The sequence below is a fragment of the Mytilus galloprovincialis genome, chromosome 8, assembly GCF_965363235.1.
Source record: "Mytilus galloprovincialis chromosome 8, xbMytGall1.hap1.1, whole genome shotgun sequence".
In the NCBI taxonomy this organism is placed as follows: Eukaryota; Metazoa; Mollusca; class Bivalvia; order Mytilida; family Mytilidae; genus Mytilus; species Mytilus galloprovincialis.
Window position 1 is genome coordinate 90,966,523 of NC_134845.1, and position 11,416 is coordinate 90,977,938.

At 32.6% G+C, this 11,416-nt stretch overlaps 1 long non-coding RNA gene across 1 annotated transcript; it reads left to right on the plus strand.

Moving 5' to 3' along the window:
* Nucleotides 1-49: 49 nt before the first annotated feature.
* LOC143043667 (uncharacterized) lies at nucleotides 50-5,894 on the plus strand. The gene is made up of 3 exons (XR_012968536.1): nucleotides 50-251; nucleotides 4,228-4,368; nucleotides 5,672-5,894. It is a non-coding gene; the product is annotated as an uncharacterized LOC143043667 (long non-coding RNA).
* Nucleotides 5,895-11,416: the final 5,522 nt, after the last annotated feature.

The following is an 11,416-nucleotide window of genomic DNA, read 5'->3' on the forward strand; positions in this document are numbered from 1 at the left end:
TGTTTGTGCACATATGTATTATATTTTAGATTTGTACAGCTGTATTTCTACCTATGTTGATAATTCAAAAGATAAGATTCATTACTATTGAAAATAAAAACATGACTTCAGAGCAAAAACAGCCTTTCCAAAACCAGGTCGAGGACCAAAAACCAGAAAACGACACTAATAAAGACGAATCGTTTCTTTGGATATTCAATCGTGTATACCTGTTTTACAGAGCGCCTGCAGCAAAATTCTTCTTTTATATGGTAAATTTACTCTTATAAAATGCTAACTATTTTTGTTGATGTCAGATCAAACTAGCTTCACAGTAAATGAGAAACTTTGAAATAAAATAAAAGCTGTATAATACAAAAGCATATAAAACGGTTGTTTATATATATGACTATCAATCAACTATTGGGAGAACACTCTACATGTTCCGTATTAGAACGTTGCTAGACTTAAGTTGAACAGTTGTTCTTTAGTATAAATATTGAAAACTGTTCACATATTTGCGTTTGATATACGATAATATCAACACGGACGAAACTTTAATCAAAAGACATGGTTATGTTGGTTAATGGTGTGTGCATCAATTGAACCGATTATGTGTTTTGAATAGATATATTTCTTGTGATGATTTCAACCTTTTTAGACTGATTTTATAGTTCGTTCTTATGTTGTACTGTTACACCACTGTCCCAGGTTAGGACATGTATGACACCGCCACATTCTATTTATTCTTAAACAAGCTTTTGTCCAAACTACTTTATATTTCTGTATAAGTGTAGTTCATTATTTAGATTTAAATACTGTTTAATGTATAGTATGTTCAGTAAGAGCAAAAAGACTGATACCTCAGCTATTTCTTAAACTCAAATGGATCTAACCTCATTGGCAACCATAACACATCTACTTTTTTATGTATCTGCCATGTGACTTAAAATGTGTATCAACTTATTCTTATTCCCAATTAGTGAGCAGATAATTATCAGTAAAGTATGTACGCTCAGCGAGAAAAAAACTTATTCAACATTAAAATTTAAAAGAATTCAGCAAGACAACAACAATAATCGGATACTGATCTCCGAAAGAAAATAGTTTGTTAAGACAACAATGAAAAAACCCAACCCCTGTGAAATAAATTCACTATTTCTATGCATTTACATCTTAACCTCTGTCAATACATATGAGTGTAAGAGAGTCATTCCTCTATGAAACCGTCACTATCAGAATCAAAATCTGTTTCAAGTGGCACATCTTTTGCATTCAAAATTGAATCTGCATATTTACACGTGCTTTGTGTCTCTAGTTCCCACCTGCTATAACCAAGGTACTACATTGTAGATGCAATATGCGCACAACAACCGACTACCCGGGCGCCAACTTTACAGGTGCAATACCAACCAGTGACTTCATCTCTACTAATAAATTCAATCCATAGACTACACTCTTAAGCACGAATGTCTGGATGTTAGTTTTACCCGTAACAGATTACGACAGTCACGGCAAGTCTGGAGCATGTAATTGTCATCAGAAAGATGGCAAGCTTCAGTTGATATACTCCCATAGTTATATCTTTGATTTGTTGGAGAATAAGTTAAGGAAAATCTAAAACGTTTTCCGTGCCATTTACTTCAGAATAGATAGCCTTTTTGCGAATTAAATTATTGTCCTCGACATACTTCTATTCCTGGTTACCAAGCTGTGCTCTATGCAGCATAGTTTCGCCAAGCTCTTCATTGCAAAAGTCATTAATCAGTGGAACCCGGAAGTAATTAATAAATGCAAAAACAATTCTGACAAAATCTCCAATCTAGGGAACGAAGTGGTTTGAAACGACTTTGTCCAGAAAGCGCCACTGTTCAATGCGTCCATTGGAGCTTTCAACTTACTACCCATCAAATTTTTGTTATAAGTCTTTTTGTCCCTTTTTGATGAAACCAGGCATTTCTACTTTTAAATTCAAGCTCTCAAGGAAAGCCTGAGCATCTCTGAAACCTCTATCCACTTCTTATACGTCATCGTCCTTTATCCATTGCTTTATATCTTCCGCATTGGTTTTAGATAAATGATTGGTAATCGGGGCATCGTTGTTGTGGGCATTGGCATAATATGGCCCAAAGACACTCAAAATGTAGCCATCAGATCCAACTATAATCATGGGTTTGACTAAACGTCGTTTTTTATGCATACTGTAGGGGTTCTTCTGGAACTTGTGGTATGAACTGTTCTGTAAGTATATATATATGTCCCATCTATAGGATCAGAACAGCTCTGTCTTCATTGTTCCCTGTAAACAATGTTTTGGCAGTTGGAGTTGTATGACTCTGGGCAAAAACGGAATGACTCATATGGTTAAATCCTAAAAATGATGGAACACCATTTTTGGTTAGAGATTCTCGAGCCGAGCGTATGGCTCGCCGTATATTATAGGACTGAAGGCTGAAAAAAATTTCCAAGATTGTGTTTGGTAATCCAGTGCGTAATTTGACAAGAAGAATAAATAGACATGTTCTTATTGGGCGTACTTCAGAGTTTCTCAAGTCTGTGACGTGTGTGGCGACAACGTCAAACTGTTGTCTGGTGAGTCCAGTGAGATTAACAAAAACTTCATCTGGCATAGATATCTGGACATCTCAATTAAGTTTTCTAACATCTTTTAGCATTGACCTGGTTCTATCTAACAATTCGTTTACATCCGTACGGTTGAAGAGTGTCAACGGTGAAGTATGCTTTATTGATTTTAAAGCCTCTTGCTCGAAGATTTTTTTTTATTTGTTATTTTTCTCCGTTTAGTCTATTTGTAGACAAAATCATACGGAAATAGCAAATAATATTACTTGCAAAAATTGTTCAATTTTCTCGTTAACTTATTTGGGGACAAAGTCCCGAATTATGGTAGAAAAATCAATAATAAAAAAAAAAAGGGAAAATTTCCCGAATTTTTCATTCTACTAATGATCTCAAAATCATTAACTTTTTTTTCAGATCTACTCCCTGTTCCGGTTTTCCCCGCATTTGCGCAGAAATCTGTCCTGTTTGCATGAGACTTTGATTTTTTTTTTATATTTATCAGTCTAGTAAAATATAAGATTGGAACTCCAGACAAATTCATTTTTAATTATTATTTGATATGAAAAAAACCGTTACCTGATGAAAGCATTTCTTTTGTTTACATTGATTATGACGTCATAACTTAAAGAACGTCACAACTAAATCCCTAACAATAGAACAAAAATCGGGAACGTTACGGTATTTCCGTTTCTTTTATTTACATGTTTGAATTAAAAAGATAATACATACAGACTTCGTCCCCATTCACAGGTTAAGCCTGTCTCATATTAAGAAAAATCTCCGGTTACTGATCAGCAAAATATGTTGTTTCCGGCGGTAGTCAATTTCTCAAAGACAAAGTCGTCTGCAATCGGACCGATATTTTGTGCCACATTTTCACATGTTCTGAGCATTTTTTTAATCGAAACAAAATATTATTTAATCATTCAAACTCTATGTAGCTTTAATTTATCTCATGACTCAACCGGATGTACAAAACAAATGAAAATGACTGTTTATCGTGTGTGCCAAATGCATACGTTTTCACCATTTGTTTGTTGATCCAAATTGATTAAACAAAATCTAGATTGACAAAAAGAAAAACAATACAATTTATAGAATGATTGCCAAATCTCAAAACTAAAAACCTCACGTTTTGAAATATTCTTGATGTAGTTGATGGTGCATGTGTGAATTTAAAACAATTTAGTATAAAACATAATTGTATACGTAAAACTGCTCTGTTGGTCAACTTGTAATGGTACAGTTTCAAAGAATATTTTTTTTTTTAAATAATTTTAATGTCTTTCAAATTTTCCAGTCGTTTTTTAAATGACTGAAAAAAGATTATTCTAAACTTGCAGGCATTATACAAAATACCTTAATTTCAAAAAATGTATATAGATGTAAATTAACTTGAACACGTGTGAAATATCGACGGATTCAACAATAAATCATATGTGACATTTTACAGTCAGTTTATTTAGGAATTGCTGCTATGGAAGAAATTAATGTATGCTTTTTTTTTCAATTCACTTGGTCGCCTTTTTTTGGCACTTTTTGATTTTTTACTATCATATATTGAAACCATACACAAAAGGATAAGTTCATGGACTATTGTCTGCCAGATAAGCTAAGTATTATTAATATGGTTGATTTAAAACCTTTATTCTCCTTCTTTTGTAGGTTACGTATATAGCGTTCTTGGTGATCTTTGCACTATTTGTGTTGACTGATTTGTACCCTTTGTCAGAAAGACCGCCTTCTACGCTTGAATATTTGACTTGGTTGTGGACTTTGTCACTAGCACTGGAGGAAATAAGACAGGTACAGCTAAAAAAGTAAAAAAAAACAAAAAGGTCCCGAATCAAATGCCAAAACAAAAAGCTGAAATATATCAAACGAATAGATGATAACAGTCGTAGTCAAAATTTGCTAAAGGCGTTTTCATTTAACCTGGTTTTGTAGCTAGACAAACATCTCTCTTGTATGTCAAACTGAACACTAATTCTTTTAGATGAAATATGTGTTATTGAAACAATTCAGTAGACCCATTCTTATATTCGTTTACAAAATTTGTCAGTGGTCCTAGTTTACACCTATCACCGTTTTGCTTACCAAATACAAATTTTAAAAAAGTATTACTGGTACTTATAGATATAGGATAATTGACCAACAGATCGGAACTTCACTGAAGAGACATGTATTGTCGAAATGCGCATCTGGTGCAAGAAAATTGGTACCGTTAATTTTATTGCTCTCAACCGGGCATTCACCAGGGCATTTACCGTAGAATATGTTAAATTAGTTCAAAATAATAATTCTTGTTCAATGTACAAGTCGTATAAACAAATATATTTTCATCTACAAATTAATAAGGTATAGTGTATAAAAAAAAATGAAAAGAAACAGTATACAAGTTGTCTATCTATAGCTAGGAATTATTTGATCATTTGATATGAATAAATAAACACTAGGTTTTGTAACAATCAGACATGAAATCTGATGTACAGTAGTTGTCGTATGTTTATGTAATTTATACGTGTTTCTCGTTTCTTGTTTTGTTATATAGATTAGACCGTTGGTTTTCCAGTTTAAATGGTTTCACACTAGTAATTTTGGGGCCCTTTATAGCTTTTTGATTGGTGTGAGCCAAGGCTCCGTGTTGAAGGCCGTACATTGACCTATAATGGTTTACTTTTTTGAAATTGTTATTTAGATGGAGAGTTGTCTCATTTGCACTCACACCACATATTCCTATAGCTATGAACATACCAACGAAAATATTTAAAATCCATTTGAAGGCAACACTACACATGTAATTTCATAAAATTTAATTATTAGTTCTTCGTATGTGGCATTGCTGAATCATGTTACTTGTTGGACATAAACATATGCATTTCCTGGATATATGCAGTTGTCACAATAGCATTACAACTTTGAATTCAGAAATTATGATTTATTTTCTTTTTAAATTTGAAATCTTTAAGTTAACTTATAATGATTCCAAACTAATTAAGCTGAATATTCCTGATACGATATGTCAAATCAATAGAAAATTAAATCTCTGTTTATTTTATAGATTTTAGTATTAACCTGATATAGCAAAATATCCAAATTTTATTCACAGATATTGCAGACAAACAGAGGATCACTTACACAAAATCTTCAGTACTGGGCTAAAGATGTCTGGAATATATTTGACATTGCGATGTATTTTCTTTTCCTTGTGTCGGTGATTCTCAGATGTTTACTGAATTCGAACCAATTTTACTTTGCCAGAATGTCTTATGCACTTACTCTTTCTATGTTTATCTTGCGCAGCATGCATTTTTTCTTCATCCAAAGATACATTGGGCCAAAAGTCGTAATGATAGGAAGGATGGTAAATATTCAATCAGTTAAAGAAAGTCCGACAACATGTTAACTCTGTAACATTTTTATTCATCTGTCCAAAACACTCATTACATATACACTACACACTGCTCAGAGTCTGAAAAGACCAGTTTTTGTGCTCGACCAGTAAAATCGAGCACACATTTTACCCGAATAGTCTCCAATAGGTCTCAACAGTACTTAACTGAACTTACCTGTACTCGACTAGGTCTCTGAATTAGTCTGAATTAGTACTAAATGATGTTGGTGTAGTCTTAATTGGTGTCGACCAAGCCTCAACCAGTCTCGACCTGTCTCGACTAGTCTCGACTTTGTCTCAATAAGTCTCGACCGGTCTCGATTAGTCTCAACCAGTCTCGAATAGTATGGACTTTCAAATTTAGTCTTGACTGGTGTAAATCATCACATATAACTAAATTAAATATAGATCTTGTCTATACATTCCAGTGTATTTGGTAGTTTGATTCATTGATGTAAAATGAAAGAATTTAATTAATTATATTTAATTTAGTTAGATGGGATGATTTACACCAGTCAAGACTTAATTTGAAGGTCGAGTCTAGTCGAGACGTATTGAACCTTGGTCGAGACCAATTCAGACTACACCAAGATCATTTAGTACTTAATCAGACTCCAGAAGCGTGTTTTGTCTTCAGAAAACACATCAACGGTGCTCCATTTAATAAGTTAAAAAGTCAAACCACTCTCAAAGTTGAAGATGGTGAAACTGTCAAATCTGACTAGTTAAGATAAGTTAGGCTAAAGTTGTTGTGTTTGGGTTTGAAATATATTAGTAATTCGAATAGAATAACACGTTGTGGGAATTGCTTTAACACCGACGCAATACGTTCAGCATTTAAATGATTGTTTATAAATACCAGTCATAACCACAGCGACGCACACATCAAGACAAGTGGCTTTAATTCAATAGTTGGTGCTCTCTTTCACGGTTATTATTCGTTAAATTATGTTGAGTCGTTCCCTAACGTGTATGGTTCACTCATATCACTATATCAATGGCACTGTAGGTCACCGTACGACCTTCAACTAAAAGCAGAGCGCATACCGCATAGTCAGCTATAAATTACTCCCAAATGTCAAGGTAGAAAAAAATCAAACAAGGAAACCAATGGCCTAATATATGTATAAAAAATGTCGAAAAACAAATATGTTACACATAAACAAAAGACAACCACTAAATTAAAGGCTTCTGACTTGGAATAGGTACATACATAATGTGGCGGATTAAACATGTTAGCGGGATCCCAACCCTTCCCCTAATATAGGACAGTGATATAACAGTACAACTTAAGAAAGAACTATGAAAATCAGTTGAAAATTTGATGTGATATCCTGTTTAAAATAAGTTGTTTACAGGTACAACAAAACTTCAAAATCAAATCATTATCTATGAAAACAGTTTGTAAAGGTTTTAAGTAATTTAGGGAAACGAAATCCCTTAATAATTTACCAGTAATACATAGATTACGTTCGTTCAAATTAAAAACATATGACTATATGTTTTGAGTTCGTGTATGTTTTGACAGTGTTTTCAACTATCTATATTTATTGATTTTTAAGTTTTTGCTTAAAATATAGAAACATTTTTTTCTGAAAAAAATCAAATTAAACTGACAATATGCATTTTGAATTGGATTTTTTACTAATAGTGTATCTTTATTTTTCAGATGAAAGATCTTGCATTTTTTATTTCTCTGTTTGCATTATTCGTATTCAGTTTTGGAATCATGTACCAAGCCGTTTTGTTTCCAAATTCGGTGTTGTCCCCCTGGGAGCTGTTTAAAGATCTTGTTTATTTACCTTACTGGCAGTTGTACGGCGAGCTGAATCTCGATCGCATTGAAGGTATTCCGTTGTTTTAATTTGATTGTGTGCTTACTATTTACCTATTTGGTTATATTGTCTTGATTACAGTATTATAGACTATGATATAATGTGTATCTTTTGCAGGATTGTCAAACTCAACAACGAGTACAGTTTTGTATAAATGTCTGACTTCAAATAAAATTGCACAAAATTCCGAGCGGTCCGCGCGAATCTTTGCTCTGAAAAGATCTTTGTTTGTCAACTAATTTAGAAAAAAGCTAGTTAATGAGAACACCGATATTCTATTGATGTCATATTCAAAGAAAGAAATGATACTTTTTATCTTTTCTTATCACTGCAATCAAAACAAAACATATCATACCGAAGAATAAACGGATTTTTTTTTTGGAGAAAAACATAGTTTAAACATAATTTGTTGTTCCAAAAAGAGACAAATGGATTAGACACAAGTCTTTCAACTTAGTAACGTCTTCTCCAAAAAGAAAGACATGTATATGCTTAATTCTGAATAGCAGCGATATCAAGTATACTGGTACATTTTTTAAGTATAGCTTCTATGATTGTATTTTTCTTCTAAACGGAAAGTTTTAGAATGACATAACTGTCAGATTCTAAATATCTAAGGACATATTTTTGAAATTTTTTTGAACAAAATCAAAAGTGATCACAAGTTTTATACATACAGTGTAACATGTGTCCTGATCAACACTTAACCCTCTCACATCCATCTTATGCTATTAATTTACGTCAGTGCATTTTAACATAGACAAGAGTTTCAGTTTCAGTTTATATAATGAAATCGATCGTTGAAGTCATTTAATCATACAATGTAGCATCTACTTAGACAAAGCAGAAAGGAATCGTGAATGTACATAACCTCTTAATAATGTTTTTTTATAAGTGACCTAGCATTTCTCCTGAACTTATTGGTATTAATAACATTGTCAAGAAGTTAAATTGACAAGCAATGTCGAAACTGTGTAAACTAGTTTTCTATCTCTTTGTTTTGTATGAAGAGTTTTTACAAAATCCTGTATTAACACCTCCATTATAACATTATAAACAAATGATATGCACTCTTGATTATTTCAAAATAAACCTCTATCTCAACCGATAAAAATTGAATTATCGACCTTGAAAAATTGCTTATCTTTTACATTTAAATTTAGTCAGATACAAATGTGTTTTGTATTCCTATGTGCACCAATTGTGCTACAATAAGCAGCCCTGTTTCTGTATAAATTCTTACTCTTATTCTTTTCTCTGTTGATGGTTTTGATGTTCTGACTAGTGTGAATAAAATATTACAAAATTGTTCAATTCTATTCTAAAGAAATTCCACGATTGTCCCCATCTGTAGAGAAAGTAAATTGTGAGTTTGAAAAAAAATGTGAATGTTAGAAATCTGTCATGCGACTTTTCACAATTATGCAAAAACATACATAAATAGAACAATTTAACGTATACACTTGCGTGATATCTATAGCAGTGTACTGTTATACAAGTGTAAGCTAAGAAGAGAGATTAATCTAACTATAATACTAGAAGCCACTGTTTTTCACCTCATTACAACTGCTAAATTGAGCTGTTATTATAACTTGTTTTTTCCATTCATTAGAAATAAATACTTAGGTTTTTTCCATTTTTTATACAGGAAAGGAACCATCAGAATGCACGAAAGACATCCACTTGTACTCGAACGGAACAATGTCCCGATGCGCAGAAAACAATCAGTTTAATTCGCTTATGCTGGCTGTATATCTTATTCTGACAAATATTCTTTTAGTCAACATGCTAATTGCGATGTTTTCGTAAGTATGTATTACATAAAAGTCAATAAACTTAGAAATTGTTTTGTTTTTCAGAGAGCTTCAAAAATATAGGCAAGACAAATTAGAGATGTTGATTATCTTGGGTCTACACAGTTGTAGCACAAAAAACTCGTAACTGTCGCATTTCATACTTTTTTTTTCGAGCATTCCTCTATTTGAAAAAAATGAATCTTGCGAGTGGGATTTTATTACAAAACAAGACAAACATAATAGGTCAAGACAAGGGAAAACAAAAAATAAACATAAGACAATACACACTATAAAAAGCTAGGCTATGTAACTCGAGACCCATCAACATCCGGTTGTGATTTCATGTTGTTTGGAAGGTTTGGCAGATCCTGCTCTACATACTGCCTCATTTACGTTACTGACGCTGATACAAACACGTTTAAACATTACGTAATTATGTAAGTTTTATACAGGAACAGGAGGTTTAATTCATGTTCGTTTCAATTGGAACACATCCGTTGTCATCTGTGAATCAGAGATTTCATAATGGTGTTTCAAATCGTTATGTTGTTCAAATTTAACAAAAGGATTTTTCAACTTGAGACTATCGATGTAATCGTTTTTTTCTTGCAAAAAGGAACACAAAGCTAAATTTTTACATTTGCTTAAAGTTAAATTGCATGTTCGGTACTAGTTAAGATTATAAACAAAAATAAAAAAGTTCTGTTCATTCAATGCACATAGAAAAAATCTTTCATCATAACAGAAGGTATCTGAAATAGAATACAAGTGGTAAAAAAATTGAAAAAATGACGATTTATTTTAAAATACGTCATTCATTGTGCATGTTGTTTTGGATTAATGTAAAATGATTGATATTTAAAAAAAAATCCAGTTAATGTCTCAAACATTTGTTTTCACAGGGATACATTCGAAAAAGTACAAGATAATTCTGAAATCATTTGGAAATTCCACATGTATGCATTGGTGTATGAATACCATGACAGGCCAATGTTTCCCATACCAATAGTGATACATTTATGTCGAATCGTTGTAATCTGTTATCACAAAATACAAGATTACTGTCGACGAAATGACAAAGAAAGGAAAATTATGTATGGAAGCGCCTTTCGTAAGTCTTTTAAAATACATGATTTGATACCAATACTGATACAGTTATGTAAAATCGTGGTATTTTGTTACAACAAATTAAGCACTGATACGAAGTGTGGTAACGCCTTTCGTAAATGAATAATAATACATGTGTAGTGAAAGGTATTTTTACTGTGTATTTATTACAACTAATATGGGTTAGTCCATTATGTAATCTCTAAAAGAGGGACAAAAGATACCATAGGAACAGTCAAACTCATAAATCGAAATTGAACTGACAACGGCCTGGCTAAAAATGAAAAGGACAAACAGACAAACAAGAGTACACATGACACAACATAGAAAACTAAAGAAAAAACAACACGAACCCCACCAAAAACTAGGGGTTATATCAGGTGCTCCGGAAGGTAAACAGATCCTGCTCCACATGTGGCACCCGTCGTGTTGCTTATGATAACAAATCCAGTAAATAGTCTAATTTGGTGGGTCACATGTATGAAAGGGAAAGGGATTATAGTTACGTGACGTAAGGAACCTATCCAATGTCATTTGTGAAACGGTCATTTCATAACGGTCAACCAACTCGTGATGGCGTCCGTAAAATTACAAAGAGATGATTTCAACTTCACCATTTGGAACTCTTGATTTAATATCTTCGTTTTGAGCAACAACACTCTATTAAGAAAATCATTATAGGAAATGCAGTAGGAAAAGTTAAACATTTTATAATGATGAAT